Source organism: Suricata suricatta, chromosome 3, assembly GCF_006229205.1.
Source record: "Suricata suricatta isolate VVHF042 chromosome 3, meerkat_22Aug2017_6uvM2_HiC, whole genome shotgun sequence".
In the NCBI taxonomy this organism is placed as follows: domain Eukaryota; kingdom Metazoa; phylum Chordata; class Mammalia; order Carnivora; family Herpestidae; genus Suricata; species Suricata suricatta.
The window spans coordinates 138,577,148-138,591,820 of NC_043702.1; the positions used below are offsets into that span (position 1 = coordinate 138,577,148).

The following is a 14,673-nucleotide window of genomic DNA, read 5'->3' on the forward strand; positions in this document are numbered from 1 at the left end:
GGGAAGAGAGAACATGGTTAAAGAGCCCTGACAGAAGGATGGAACAGCCCTGGCAGGCTGTATGGGAGAGGAGTGGGCTGGTAATCCTGACCCTGGAGAAGGCAACTCCAAGCAGCGCATGGGGCTTGCAAGGGTCCCCCCACGGAAAACGAGTAAGGATGTGCCAGGCAGGAAAGCTGGGCAAGAGGGTGGGTGGAGGGAAGGAGGAGGCCCCGTGAGAGAGCACCGGGAGCTCAGGCGCACAGCCTGCAGAGCCTGCGTCCTGCCCGCGGAAGCGTCAGGCAACCTTGGTGAAGAATACAGGGCCACACCGGTCCCAGTGTGCAAGAGAGGCTGCAGGGAGAAGTGGGGAGGTTGAGCAGATGCTGAGAGCCAGGCAGGAAGAGGTCAGGAGGAAGAAGGCCTGGGAGGTTGGGTCCTGGGTTTGGGCGGCATTCCCGGAGCACCTGGCTTGAGCTGGAAGGAACAGAGCAGCCAAGGGGAGAAAGACAGCACCAGCACCCTGGTCACTGGCCAGGGGAGGGGGCCAGAAACAAGAACTTCTGCTCCATATGGAAAATGCTCGAGTCCTGTGGATGCACAGAGGAGGGAGTGATGAACTCCGCCCTGGACCTGCGGTGTGGGGTGGGGCTGAGGAGACTTTTCCGCCAGACTTGGGACTTTAGGGAGGGATGGGGACCTCCCCGCGTGCGGGAGAGGGGGTTTTAGGCAGAGGAGTCAGCACAAAGATGGGGGCAACATTACTAAAGGAACAGAGACCAGCAGGTTGGGAGGAGAGGGAGGGCTCCACAGAAGGGAGTTCATCGGACGTTGGCAACTTTCTAGATTAGGAGAATGGCTGGACTAATGGAATAATGTTGGTGCTTTAGGGAAGAGGCAACTTCCGGCAGGGGATGGGGGAGGTGAGTGTGGGTGTGAACCTGTTTAATCTTAAGGGAGGGTGGGACATTGTGGTCAAGCCATCTGAGCTGAGCGCCCTACACAGAGGGTGCCCGTGAGCCTCGAACGAGTGATGGGAATGGGAGGACAGAAAAGGGGCAGGCGGAGAAGACACAGGCGGCTGCGCCTGTGCGCTAATCCAGTCCCTGGGCCCCTGCGGTCCTCCATGACTCATCCTGTGCGAGTGACTATGCCCCACACTCAGCCAGGGTTTGTTGGAAATGGAAAGTTCTGGCCCATCCTGTACCAGAAACCCCCCTCCCAGCCCCCTTCCTCAGTGTTCCCTGGTGATTCCTGATGTGCCCTGGGACGTAAACTCCTCTCCGGGAATGTGTCCTGTGCACAGCAGACCAGGAGCTCTCTGAGCATGAGGGCCGGTGTCTCCCTTCTTCATGTTCCCCACAGCCCAGAACAGGGCCCGCACATGTAGGGTGGGGACACACCATGTGACCCTCAGTCTCCAAAGTAGACAAGGGTGCTTGAGTGCCCATTTCTTCCCAGCAGGACTTTGGGCCAGATCCCACGGGCACACAGACTTGTTACCCCAACTCCGCCACCCTGACTTCCTGGTTTGGGCAAGGTCGTTCAATTCAGATGGTAGTGTCACTGCCCCTAACTGTTTACTTGATCTGCTCCAAGTGGATGAGATGCTTGGGATGGGGGTGAAGGGCAGGAAAGAGTTGTTTGTGTCTGGACCTACTGGGCCCACCTGTCCTAGAGGCCCCACATTATCAAATGTTTTCCAGTTCCTATGGTGACCAGATCACAGAGACAGGGTTTGTTATTGTTCTTGGGAGAAAAGGGAAGGGCCACAGAGTGAGGACTGACGTCCATCCACTGTCCATCAGCCAAGCAGCTGAGTCACTGGCCACGGTCTGGTGTCTTCATGGAGTTACTTCCCTGTGGCTCCCATGGGCCTTCCCTCTGACAAGAAGCTGGTCTTCGGATTGTGTCTGTCAGCAAGCGAAGACAACAGGGCCCCCCTCCCGCATCACAGGTGGCTAGCAGGGTGGGGAGGGGCATTACTGAAAGGGGCGCAGTGCTGCCTTCAGAGAGTGAGTGCTTATGGGGAGGGGAGCATTCTCTGTCCTTTCAGGCTAGACGTGTGTATTCATGGGCAGCTTCTAGGTCCGCCCAGCACCCGGTTTATGCTATGACCTCCGCCAAGTCACCTGACCTCTCTGAGCCTCAGTCTCCTTTCGTACAAAGTGGAGAAACCATTGCTATCTCATCCGCTTGTGTAGGATAGGAATGAGACTGTGCCGATAGAGCGCTCAGCACAATGCCTGGCTTTCTACAAAGCACTCGGTGACTATGCACTTATGGTCATTGCGGATTGGCTAGACCCCGACCATGCATCTCTGGACCACCTGGCAGGGGAGAGCTCCTGCTGCGCCCCCCTCAAACAAATGCTGGCTCCTAGTTGAGCAGCCATGGGTGGCCACGAGGGACACAGCCACCCCCACCCACTGCCACCAAGAATTGAAGTCAGAAGCTTCAAGGGCACTCAGCTGGTTAAGTGTCTGACTTTGGCTCGGGTCAAGATCTCGCAGTTCGTGAGTTCGAGCCCTGCATCGGGCGCTGTGCTGACAGCTCAGAGCCTGGAGCCTGCTTTGGATTCTGTGCCTTCCTCTCTCTCTGCCCTTCCTCTTTTTGCACTCTGTCTGTCTCCTTCTCTGTCGCTCAAAATAAATATTAAAAAAATTTTTTTTCAATTTTTTAAATGTTTTATTTATTTTTGAGAGACAGAGTGTGTGTGAGCAGGGGAGGGTCAGAGAAAGGGAGACACAGAATCCAAAGACAGGCTCCAGGCTCTGAGCTAGCTGTCAGCACAGAGCCTGATGCAGGGTTCAAACCCACGAACTGCGAGATCATGACCTGAGCTGAAGTCAGACGCTTTAACTGACTGAGCCACCCAGGTGCCCCTAAAAAATGTTTTCAAGAAGCTTCAATTGTCAGACATAGAAGGGAACAGAACAAGCAAGTCACCGGGTCAGCATTAGGGGGTGGGTCAGCAAGGGCGTGGGGACCAAGGGGAGGTGGCGAGGCAGACACTCTAGAAAGAAGGCGCTCAGGCCCCCAGGTGTGCTCCAGGATCCTGAGACCTGCCTTGCTCTAGAGCCAAGCTGGCCAGGCCCCTTGTGATGACTGCCTGGCTTTCTGGATAGAACTTCCACCAGGGGAAGGGTGCTGATGGGAGAATGTGGTCCATCAGCCCACGCGATGGCTGTATCCTCACTGTAAGTGGCTGAGTCAGCACCGGTATTTACACTCATGTTGTGGTGAGTCACCCCCCAACACAGCCATCTCGCAGGCTTCTGACCCACTCTGGTATCTCGCCTACAAACTGGAAACCCACTGCCTGGACTGTGTTGACCACAGAAAGGAACTGTCCCCCAAAGAGGAGGCTAGCCCGTGCCAAGGGGAGTCCCACATAACACCCATGCCACGGTCATCTGATGGCCCCCATGTTCCCTGCCGACCTCTGATGGGCGCTACAATCCAGGCCAGCTAAGAGCTGTCTCCACTCTGCTGGTCCAAAGCAGTGCTTTTCAAACTGGGCGTGGAAACCCGGAAGTGGGTCATGGGATTAGTTTAGTGAGTGGAATGAGCATTTTTAACAATGAGCATGGGGTACCTGGGTGGCTCAGTCAGTTATGCGTCCAACTTCGGCACAGGTCATGATCTCATGGTCCGTGGATTCAAGACCCATGTTAGGCTCTGTGTTGACAGCTCAGAGCCTTGAGCCTGCTTCAGATTCTGTGTCTCCCTCTTTCTCTGCTCCTCCTTCATTCATGCTCTGTCTCTCTCTGTCTCTCAAAAATAAATAAAAGTTAAAAACAAACAAACAATGAGCATAGAATTACAGTAAGGGCAAATGTTCAGAAGTCTTTTGCGTTTGTGTGTGTATGTGTTACATGTATGTACACATAGAGATTATATGAATACGGCAATAGAAAGCACATTCTGATTAGGTCATTAATAAGAGGGGCTATTTACAAAGATGTGCACAGGCTGTGTGGAAATCATAAGGGGTGGTGCAGACCCAGGTCTAGGCACTGTGGGGCTTCATTATCACTCTTAGCTTGAGGCTTAAAGGAGGAGGGCATTTCTAGAACTTGGAGACAGAGAGATGTAGAGAGGGCGCAGACAGGAATGTGACCCATCAGCCAAGGGGGTGCATTTCCTTGGGGAATAAATACTTACCTTCACTCCTCTCCCTGCATCTCCAGGGCTTCCCACGGACTCAACCCTGGGGAAGCCTGGAAGCAGGATGAAGGGCCGGGGGGCCGCGCATGGAGATCATCTGGTACTTAACATGTGCGTGGGATGCGACATAAGAGGTGCAGTGTTTCTTACCGTCGGTCTCAAGTGATGAAGTTTTTAGAACCCTAGACCGTGTGTCTGACCCTGAGGTGGCTGCCAGGGAGAAGCCGCACGTTTCTGAACGGCTCCAGGTCAGGGTCAGCGCAGCTGAGGAAGGCTCGTGGTGGCAGTGCTGACACCAGCCAGGAAGCAGTTGTGCTCATTCATTAGCAGCCGGGAGCACAGCACATCCCACACTGGCCATCTGTGCCAGGGAGGAGAAGCCACCTTTGCCCGGAGGCCAGACAGCAGGCCTGGGCGCAGCCCGCAGCATCCGCGGGCTGTGGGCTAAGGTCGGGGAGGAAGGGACGGAGAGGGAGAATGTGGGAGAGAGGAACAAAGGGGCTTGTGGTCGGTGACACCCACGCCAGGCAGTTGCCTCAGCTGCTCAGGGACAAAGGGCAGAGTTCTATTTCTAGCTCCCTGTGGGAGCAGGAGAAAACCACGCTCTTTCCACAGGCCTGCAGTGGGCCCACAGATCCTTGGGCCACACGTGGTCCTTCTGCTCTCGCACAGCATGGTCTCTGGACCTTGCCTCCTCAGCCCACATGGCTGCTGAGCCCATGTCGCCTTGGTCACATGCTGGAGAACTCACGCCTTCCCAGCAAGAGTGTCCAGGCTCCAAGGCCGTGTCTCCCCGTACGCCATGAGCCCCTGTGACACCCACCTTCAGGTGCCCAGGCCAGAGCTGCGTGTGGACAGGCTGCCACACTCACTGAAAACCAGGCCCAGTTCCCAGAAAACAGATTCTTCCAGAAAGGAAATAGTTTTCTCTAATGGTTAAAAAAAAAAGACAACAATCAATGTTCATAAGAACAGCAATCTCATTTTACCCTTGCTGTTTCCTTGAGTGATAGAACAGCTCCACCCTTCACAGAGCAGGGCTCCTGACGGCCCACTCCCTACACTCAGGCTGACGTGTTTCGTGACGAGTTCATAAAGTGAAGAGCATTTCTGCCCTTTGAACGTTTCTCTTCCTTCAGAATCTCTTAATTTCTCTCGACCACACTATTGTTACCGGTCAGGGCTGGGACAGGGTCTCGCAGACATGGTTAAAGGTGGCTTTTGCAGGGGTGTCCAACTTCCACTCAGGTCATGATCTCGTGGTCTGTGGGTTTGAGCCCTGCGTTGGGCTCTGTGCTGACAGCTCAGACCCTGGAGTCTGCTTCGGATTCTGTGTCTCCCTCTCTGCCCCTCCCCACCTTGTGCTCGCTCTCTCTCTCACAAAAATAAACATTAAAAAAAAAAAAGGTGGCTTCTAGACAATGTCCTCTATAGCCCGAACCAGCGGACCTCGGGCTGGACCCCGTGTTCACCCTAAGATGCCCTAGGAAATGGCTTTTCCAGTGTCATAGTTTTTTATAAGTCAACCAAACCTATTGCTTTCCTATTGAATCGGTCCCAGCCAAGTCATTATTAAACTATAAGGCAGAGGAAAAGGAAAGTCCAAGAGAGTCAATGTCTTCCCCAGGTCTGTGCTCATCAGCCTCACCCAAGGGCCTGTGAGGCCAGAGGACCGGCGGCAGTGCCTGGCTAGCATCTCTTTCCTGCTCTGCTCGGTGCTTCGCTATTCAGCCGAGACCTGCCTGGCGTTAGCCACCTCTCTGCACCTTGCACTTCCGACCACGTGAGATGCGGGGTTGGCTATCTGTCTCCCTCGGTGACTCAGGAGACCTCTCGGGGGGCAGTGGTTCTGCCTTATTTGCCTCGTTTTAGCCCCCTCATCTGCAGCAGTCCCTGGGCTGTCAGAGGGGCTCCGTAAAATGTGCATGGGGTGAAAGAATGAATGAAACATTCACTATCGCTAAGTTTTTCAATGTGGGGGGAAAAGAAACCCCAAGAAGACCTAGCCATGGCTTTTAAAACGTTCATGTGTTTGGCAGCAAAAACCTTGATTAAAAAAAAAAAATCTAACCTGAGCCCCAAAACAAATAAAAGAAAAGCAGGACACCCAGGTAAGATTATCAGGTGTTAGCAAGTAAACATATGGGACATCTAGTTAAGTTTGAATTTCAGAAGAGAAAAAAATTTTTAGAGGGTAAGTATATCCCAAACTGCATGGGACATACTTATATTTAAAAAACCATGTATCCGAGATTCAAATTTAACTGAGTGGCTATATTTTGACTGGTGGCTCCCTACCCAGGCTTGTACAAACCTGGGACCCCAGGGGTCCTGTTTATAAATCATCGTTTTAGAAAAAGCCATGACGCCCATATTTCTCTCCTCCCATTGCCAGAGCTGTTCTAAGCAGGGCTGAGGCCTCCTCCCCCCGCACCTGGGCCTGGTCACGGGTATCCGTGTGGGCCCCAGGCTGTGAGGAAAGACTGTTGCTAAAAATGGGTCAAAATAACTTGATGAACAGCCAACATTTACGACAAACAGCGATGCCTCCTTACTCAATCATTTCAAATCCCAGAAAGGTTACCTCACATCTTGTTTCCACGGAAACCTTGACACCTCGCTGAGAGACGGTTCTATCTGTTCTGTGAAGGCGGGTGAGGGAGCCGGTGTCCTGCCCCTCAGCCTCGTCCCTCTGGGGTGGGCAGAGCAGGCACATCCAAGCCAGTCGGCTTGGTTCTGCTGGGTGGAGACTGGTGGTCTCTGTGGAACCAATGCAGAGACGATAAGCAAATGCACACTTCTGGCTCTTTACTCCCGCCTGAAAAAACAGTGACGGGGCTCCTTAGAGAATCAGGTGAACTCCTGAGTGCCTCCCAGATGAGTTCATTTTGAAGAGGGAGCTGGTAAACCTCAGTAGGAAACGTCTGTTGATTTTTGCCTGCCCACACTAGAGCTCCCTTACCAAGTGGGGTGTCCCCAGTGTGTGGTCTCAGTGGGGGTGGGAGGGAGCCAGACAGTCCTCTAGGTTGTGTATGGCCCAGGTTGAGTCCATGGGATGTTCATGCTCTGGGCTTTGACTCTCAAAGGACAGACAGGTGGGTAGAGGTGATGTCCTCACCAGACCGAGTGTCTGTGACTGGGCTGTTCAGCTGCCAGACTTCCCTTGGGCGCACCCTGCCCATTTCCCTGAACTTGGTTTGCCAGGCTTCTAGTCGGTTCTCTGAATCATCCAGTATCCTTTCCCATCCGCCCATGAACCAGGCTGTTTGCACAAGGGCACTCACAAGTAAAGCCCACAGGCCATCAGGCCTCACCCTCATACTCTGCACCCCCTTTCCTTGATGCCCTGGTGAGTTGTGGAGACCCAACCAGAGAGGTGGTGACTCTGTGCTAAAGGATGTCACCAGGATCTTCCTCTGGAGCTATCTGGTGCCATGCTTCCCCAAACTGTAGTGGTTTCTAAAAAAAATATAGACACCGGGCACCCAGGTACCTGAAACAGGATTGCACTTCCCCGCCCCACCCCCCAAGCTTTGGTAGATGCAAAGGCCAAAGAAATGTAAACAGAAGGGATGAGTGTCACTTCCGGGTGGAACTGGTGTACAAAGCTAGCTCCTAATTCACACGTCCCCCTTCCATACCCCCATCACAGAGGTCAGACACACTCCGGATGGTGGTCCCTCTGTCAGCCTGCAGCCTGGAATGAGGACAAGTTACAGGAGAGTTCCAGACCAACCCAAGGTGATCCTCTAGAATGAGCAAGCAAACAAGAAACTCTCCTTATGTCAAGTCACTGAGAGGTGAGGGGTGTTTGTTACAGCAGCAGAACCTATCCAATCCTGACGGACACACAGGTCGAGTCCCTGGATCCGAATCACCAGCAGAACCCAAACCAAGACATTTCCCAAGTCCCACTGACACACTTGTGCTTCCGGTGATCAGCCAGGTTTGGGGGCCCCCAGTTCATCCCACACGAATTCTGAGGGCTGGACAGCATAGCCTTGAGACCCAAGCCCAAGTTCCCTGAGACTGGTATATCGCTTCATATTGTAAAGATGGACGGTAATTTGAAAAATTGTCTATAATTTCAAAACAGGCCAAAACAGTTAAATGTAAGATTGTATTAATGCTCTGAGCACAACCATAGATACACATACGTGTGTGCATGTGGGTGTGTGCGCACACACACACACACACACACACACACAGAAAAAGTAAAACATAAGAAAATCATGGAATGGACTTATGAATTATTTGTCTTTCATTTTTCATTGTTATTGAAGTGGAAACACTTTCATAAACAAAAGAACCCCCAAAATGAGATGTCTGGGGTTAATATGGAAACAACAAGGAGCTACTGAATGTTCTTGAGGAAGGGTGGTGTGGGGTGGAGAAGCGGAAAAGGTGATCAAAATAACAGTCAAAGGAGAGGGTTGGGGCACTCCTGTGCATAAAGGAGCGAAGGTGGGGTGGCAGAGGCCAGGAGGCCCAAGAAAGGGGGCTGTGTAACAAATCAGGACCTGTGACAAGGCCCAAACGTTGATGTTAAGGACAGAGGGAGGGCAGAGTCAGCCTCCGGTGAGCCCAGCACTTGGCAGCCTCCTGCTGCTTCCAGGCCTGACGCTCAGCTACACTGCACTGCCCTCTAGTGGCCAGACCCAGAAGTCAGCAAAGCCTTGGGGGCAGTTTGGCAAGAACAGTCAAGGTAAGACAACTGTGGAAGCCGAAAGAATTTGCTCCTGGGACTGAACAGTGGCAAAGGTTCTGGAGAACATGGAACATAGAAATTCTCTACAATGGGCCTAGCCCGCTGGCACAGCCATGACAGGCAAGGGACAGGGAATGGGGGGGGGACAAAAGCATGAAAGCTTGAGACTGTTACTACACAATCAGGGGGTGCGAGGTGTTTGGTAAGACCATAGGGCTCCTAGGGGGGAGGAAAGGGGAGGCTGAAGAACTGAGCTGAGGCTCTGCAGTGAAGGGGCTTTGAAATGCATTACAGGCAGTGGGATGCCTGCCAAGGGTTTAAGCAGAGGGTGTAATATAGGGAGGGAGAAAGGAAAGTAAGGATCACATTTGCACTTGAAAAAGATCATTCTAGCGAAAGTGTGGAATATGGAATATGGATAGGGCTGGTGGGAGGGAGACCTGTCCATGCCAGCAACAGAAGCCATTGCCCTGACTGAGCAATGGGGGATGGAGAGAAGAAAAGTCATCTGTCCTTTCCTCTACTGGTGCATTCCAGACATGTGCCAGGGACAGTGTGTGATTTTGGAGTTACTCGGCTGCACCTGAGTCACCAAACCCCCCTCCCCCTGTTCTGCAGGGTGGAAGGAAGCCACCGACCTGCCCACCATTTTGAGCCTGAGAACCCAGACAGCAAAAGAAATATACAGCAACACTCAAAGGATCTTTATCTCTGGGCTGTGCAAAGATCACGTGGGAAGACGGGATGCACGCTGAGAGCTGAGAACTCTCCACGCAGAGGCCTTTGCTGCGGACTAACTCCACCCCAGTGCTCATTCCAGCTCATTCCCAGAACCGGGAGAAAAGGTCCTCCCCCTCAGAGAGCAGTGGTGAGGGCTTGAAGGCAGTTAACTTGCATTGTGCAGATAGGCACAGGAAATAGGTGACTGGAAAGAAGTATTATTTACATAATGATGGGTCTTAGTATTAATTTGTTGAATGCTATTGAGCCTGAAGACCAACCTCCCTGCCTCCAACTCTGGTGGGGGTGTTTTGAATCCCACGTTTGACCTCCCATGAAGCAGCTCTGGGGTTTGAACACTTGCTATCCCTGATACACCACTTAACATGAGCTGTTTTGGTTTTTCTTTTTAGTTTATTTATTTATTTTGAGAGAGCACGTGCACAAGGGTACATGCATGCTCGAGCAGGGGAGGGGCAAAGAGAGAGTCCCAAGCAGGATCCATGCTGTCAGCATGACCCTGACTTGGGGCTCAATCCCACGAACCACAAGATCATGACCTGAGCCAAAATCAAGAGTCAGATGCTCAAGGGCGCCTGGGTGGTGTAGTCGGTTAAGCGTAGACTCTTGATCTTGGCTCAGGTCATCTCACAGTTCGTGAGTTTGAGCCCCACATCAGACGCCGTGCTGATGGCACAGAGCCTGCTCGGGATTCTGTCTCTCCTTCTCTCTGCCCCTCCCCCACTAATGCACATGCTCTCTCTCAAAATAAAGAAATAAACTTAAAAAATGTTTGTAAAAGAGATGCTCAAACGACTGGGCCACCCAGGCGCCCCATAACAGGAGATATTTTGTGCTTTATATAAAGTGACCTTCGCTGGCAAGAGTTGGAGCCTGAATTGTGTGGGCAGGTTAGCCGATGTCTTGTTTAGCACCAGCTCGCATCTTGAGATGTCACAGCCATAAGGACTAAATATTGTTATGTCCTCATTTTATAGATGAGGAAACTGAGGCCTAGAGGCAACAGCCCCACCCGCAGTCCGCACAGCTGAGGTGACGCAGCCCGAATTTAAAGACTGGCTCCCTCGTCTCTGTTCTTAACCACTTGCTATCCCCCTACTTTGTGCCAATCACACAGTAACGCCCAAACCTACTTTGGGGAGCCTTTAACCGCCCTCGATCCCATTCACCACCCTCATTCACCCTATTTCCCCCCTCCCTGAAGATCATTTTATGGCTAAGTGAATCCCAATTGAATGTTGATTCTAGAGGGACACCCCTACCTCCTCCCCTGGAACCTTGTCCCCGTCTGCTCAGAGTCCCAGTGTTCGCCACCCAAAGTCTGTGTTTTCCAGAGATCGATTATGCAGAGTCCCCGCTAGGACTAATGGGGCAGCACAGCCTCTGGTCTGGGGAAATTTATCTCCAAAGGGGAATCAAGACAGACAAAGTATCCAGTCTGTTCCTTTCTCTTGCTATCAGTATGGTCAGATAGTTTTTTTTAACTGACAGTTACCACACGTTATAGGTCATAAAAAATATTTAGTGCATCTCAAGTTACATTTTACTTAAATGAAATGGAATAAAATAAAAAATATAAGATGCATTTCCTGTAATATTGTTAAAATTTGTTTTAGGGATATTTGTTTTAGTTTGGTGCCCCTGGGTGTGTGTGTGTGTGTGTGTGCACTTGGCTATGATATAAAATATGTTTCTTATCATGGTTAAAAAAATTAAAGAGCCACACGTCTAAATGTTTCCCCTTCTGCTTTTGCAACACTTATTTGGAGCAGTTTCACAGTCTATGTTTTGTACATGAAAGTGACTTTCAATCGGCTGGTCTACTCTTCCCCTAATGGTGCAGAGAAGCCACAAGGAAGATGACAAGACTCACATTCCACTGACCTGTAAAACCTGAGGACTGTCAGTAAATTAAATTGTTTCAATTAACAAACCTTGTTTGAAGCCGAACTAAGCCATATTTTTCTAATGGATGCTTATCATTAAAATCCTACTATAAATTACATACTTAACTGACCAGCTCAGGTTATGATCTCAAGGTTTGTAGGTTCAAGCCCCACATCCGGCTTTGTGCTGACAGCTCAGAACCTGGAGCCTGCTTCGGATTCAGTGTCTCTCTTTCTGCCCCTCCCCTGCTTGTGCTCGCTCTCGCTCTCTCTCTCTCTCTCTCTCTCTCTCTCTCTCTCTCTCTCTCTCTCTCTGTCTCTCTCGATGGATAAATAAACTTTAAAAAATAACATACTTTAAAAACCCATTCTGTGAATTTGCCATTTATTCTTCCCTGCTTCTCACCAGCCAGTCCTGGCATAATTTACTGGACATTCTCCTCGTATCCCAGGTACAAATGCACGGATGTGCGGATGGGAGGGTGGCCTGGCCACGGCTCGCCAGCCCCGGATCAGCAGGCCTGGTTTGCTTCCCGGAGGCCCCTCCCGCCGCCCCCACTCCATCGGCAAGACCCTGTGAGCCTCCCAGATCGCGGGATGACAGGGATTCCTGGGCTGAAGCCAGACGGAGGCTCACACATCGGTAACACATTCAGGTTTCCTCAACAGACCTGGTGCTCCTGACCCACCTTCTGGACAGGGTAGATTATATCAGTGTTTTTGTTTTTGTTTTTTTTAAAAAGCAGATTTTAGAGAAGTTTTAGAGAGAGTGGAGCACGATATCAGAGAACCTAGATCCTCACCTCAGGGCTTTTGCTTGTGAGAGAATGCCTTTGGGCAAGTTGTGGAACCAGTGCGACCTTCAGCCTTGTCTAAAAAGTGGATGATGATCACGGCAGCTACGTCAGCAGGTGACTGCGGAGAAAGTGAAGAAATCCGGGTGCAGCGTTTCAGCCCCGCTCTCCGCATACAGGAAGTGCTCACTGTGAGTACCTGCCACTATCCTAGCAATTGTGATTATTAGAACGTATTTCTTTATTTTCACAACACTCTGGGCAGCCGCAGCGTGGCCGTGGGTCTGAGAGCCGCGCAGGCGCCTCCTGGTTAATCCGCCACCGCTCTGCTGCTTCACCTCCCCATGGCCGCCACCTGCCTCCCAGCCTCAGTCCTCCGTCCCAAGGCTGGCTTTGAGGACGCTGGATTCTTGGTCCTTGCCACAGTCTGAACGAGGTAACGTGTGGTACAGCAGGAGAGGACCCGGGTTCGAGTCCTCATCTCGCTGCTTCCTGTCAGGAGGCATGGCTGTTTGCTTCAAGTAAATTAGGATGGGCTGGAGGGAGGGTCCTGCCAGTTAGGTAAGACCCAGGGCCCACGGTGTGTGGACGTGGCTTCTCACTGCGGACAGAAGGCACTCGGACGGGGCGTGGGGTTCGAGTGGAACTGGAGGCAGACATCAACCCCTGCCTGTCTCCTGGCTGGGGCTCAAGGGAGCCCCGAGGGGCCAGAGGACACACAGTGGGAGCAGGGCCTCAGATCAGCGGACCTGAGGTCAATATCCAGACACGGGAACTAGGCAGGTCTTGTTTTTGTGGGAAAAGGTTGCACGCACGCCCAGGTGACTGAAGGGCTGCTCTCTGGAACCCATGGTCTGTGAGCACAGAGCCCGCAGTGGTCAGCCTGGCCTCGCTCTCTCCCCCGGGAGCGGTGTGGGGAGGGGCTGCACTGTCCTCCTAGGGCCTCCTGCCTCCAGGCTGCGGACCCAGGAGGACAAAGTCAGAGCTGACTCTGCTGGAAGGAAGAGAGAGAGAGAGAGAGAGAGAGAGAGAGAGAGAGAGAGAGCGAGCGAGCACACAATCGAGGGAGGGACAGAGAGAGAGAAGGAGAGAGGGAGGACCCCAAGCAAGCTCTGAATCATCAGCACAGAGTCCGATGGGGGGTTTAAACTCACAAACCATGAGATCATGACCCAAGATCAAGAGTCTGCCGCGGAACAGACTGAGTCACTGGGGTGCCCCTGAGCCTTCTTTAACTCTTCCGTAGCAGAGGCAAAGGTAAAGGTCCCCAAAATGCAAGGTCTTAGGTGTGTTAGTGAGATGGATATAAGAGGTAGTTTGGGGTGGCTCAGGGAGGTAAGCATCTGACTTGATTTCAGCTCAGGTCATGACCTCATTGTTCATGGGATTGAGCCCAGAGTCTCTCCCTCTCCCTCTCTGTCTGCCCCTCTCCCACTTGAGCTCGCGCTCTCTCTCTCTCTCTCTCTCTCTCTCTCTCTCTCTCTCTCTCTCTCTCAAAATAAGTAACCATTAAAAAAACAAAGAGGTAGTTTGGAACAGCTAAACTAATGTTCTTATATTGTCATTACTGTCCCTGATGTAAGTACACACCTCTTTTCAAGCTAAGGACTTTGCTAAAACTAGTTTACAACGTAAAAATGATACAACAAATTGGGGGATTCACAAAGTTCCTGAAATCAAAGAGTGGTTCTGAGCCGGAAAACTGGTGACAAAATAGGGCTTTGAATTTTTCTGAACCGTGTGCCCGCTGCCCCGTGCCAGGCCAATGTGTAGGTGTGGTGCTGCCGTGACCAGGGGCCCCAGCCTGGGACCCCCCTGCTCTGAGCCAATCCTGAGGGTGTCTGGAGAAGACCTCACAGAGCAGGTGGCTGCTTCTGCACTCCCCTGGGGTACACACTATCCACGGCAGGGGTGTGGGCATCAAGCCAGCACGTCCTTTATATTTGAAGAGGTTATTGGGTTTGCAGTCTTCACACCCACTCATGCCATTCATCCTCCCCACAAATTCGTCCAATTATTATCCCATTTTTCACTGAATAGAAAAGTGGGGCTCAGAGTGATCTGCCTAAGGACACACTGCAAGCTAATGGCCAAGTGGGGACTAGAACCCAGGTGCTGAGGTCCAGATCTGGCAAACCTCCCCATGGTGTTTGGAGGCGCAGTGTCCCAGGACAGGCGCAGGAGCCAGGATCAGACAGCCAGTAGCTCAGGGGACAGGAAGCTAGTAGTTCAGAGCCTGAAGACACACAGACAATGTCTCAGTGGATGAAAACAGTGTCTGGTCATAGCACACCAGAGATACGTCCTTTCCTTTTTATAGTTTTCTGTATTGATGACGATTTTTGCCCGAACAAGTGTCACATTCATAATCAGACAAATTAATCACGTTCCTTTT

At 51.8% G+C, this 14,673-nt stretch overlaps 2 long non-coding RNA genes across 3 annotated transcripts in view; one reads left to right on the forward strand and one right to left on the reverse strand.

Annotated features, from left to right (window-relative positions):
• Positions 1 to 10,000, forward strand: part of LOC115288206 — an 89,793-nt gene extending 79,793 nt beyond the window's left edge. Inside the window, exons 5-6 of one of the 2 annotated variants that reach the window (XR_003906866.1) lie at positions 7,802 to 7,949; positions 9,476 to 10,000. This is a non-coding gene — a long non-coding RNA (uncharacterized LOC115288206). Of the gene's footprint in view, positions 1 to 7,801; positions 8,458 to 9,475 lie in introns of those variants that run through there. The other variant, XR_003906864.1, reaches the window with a different exon arrangement.
• On the reverse strand, positions 6,740 to 13,273 carry LOC115288208. The gene is made up of 3 exons (XR_003906873.1): positions 13,094 to 13,273; positions 12,288 to 12,399; positions 6,740 to 6,967 (listed from the first exon to the last, which is right to left on the reverse strand). It is a non-coding gene; the product is annotated as an uncharacterized LOC115288208 (long non-coding RNA).
• Between the last annotated feature and the right edge of the window lie 1,400 nt (positions 13,274 to 14,673).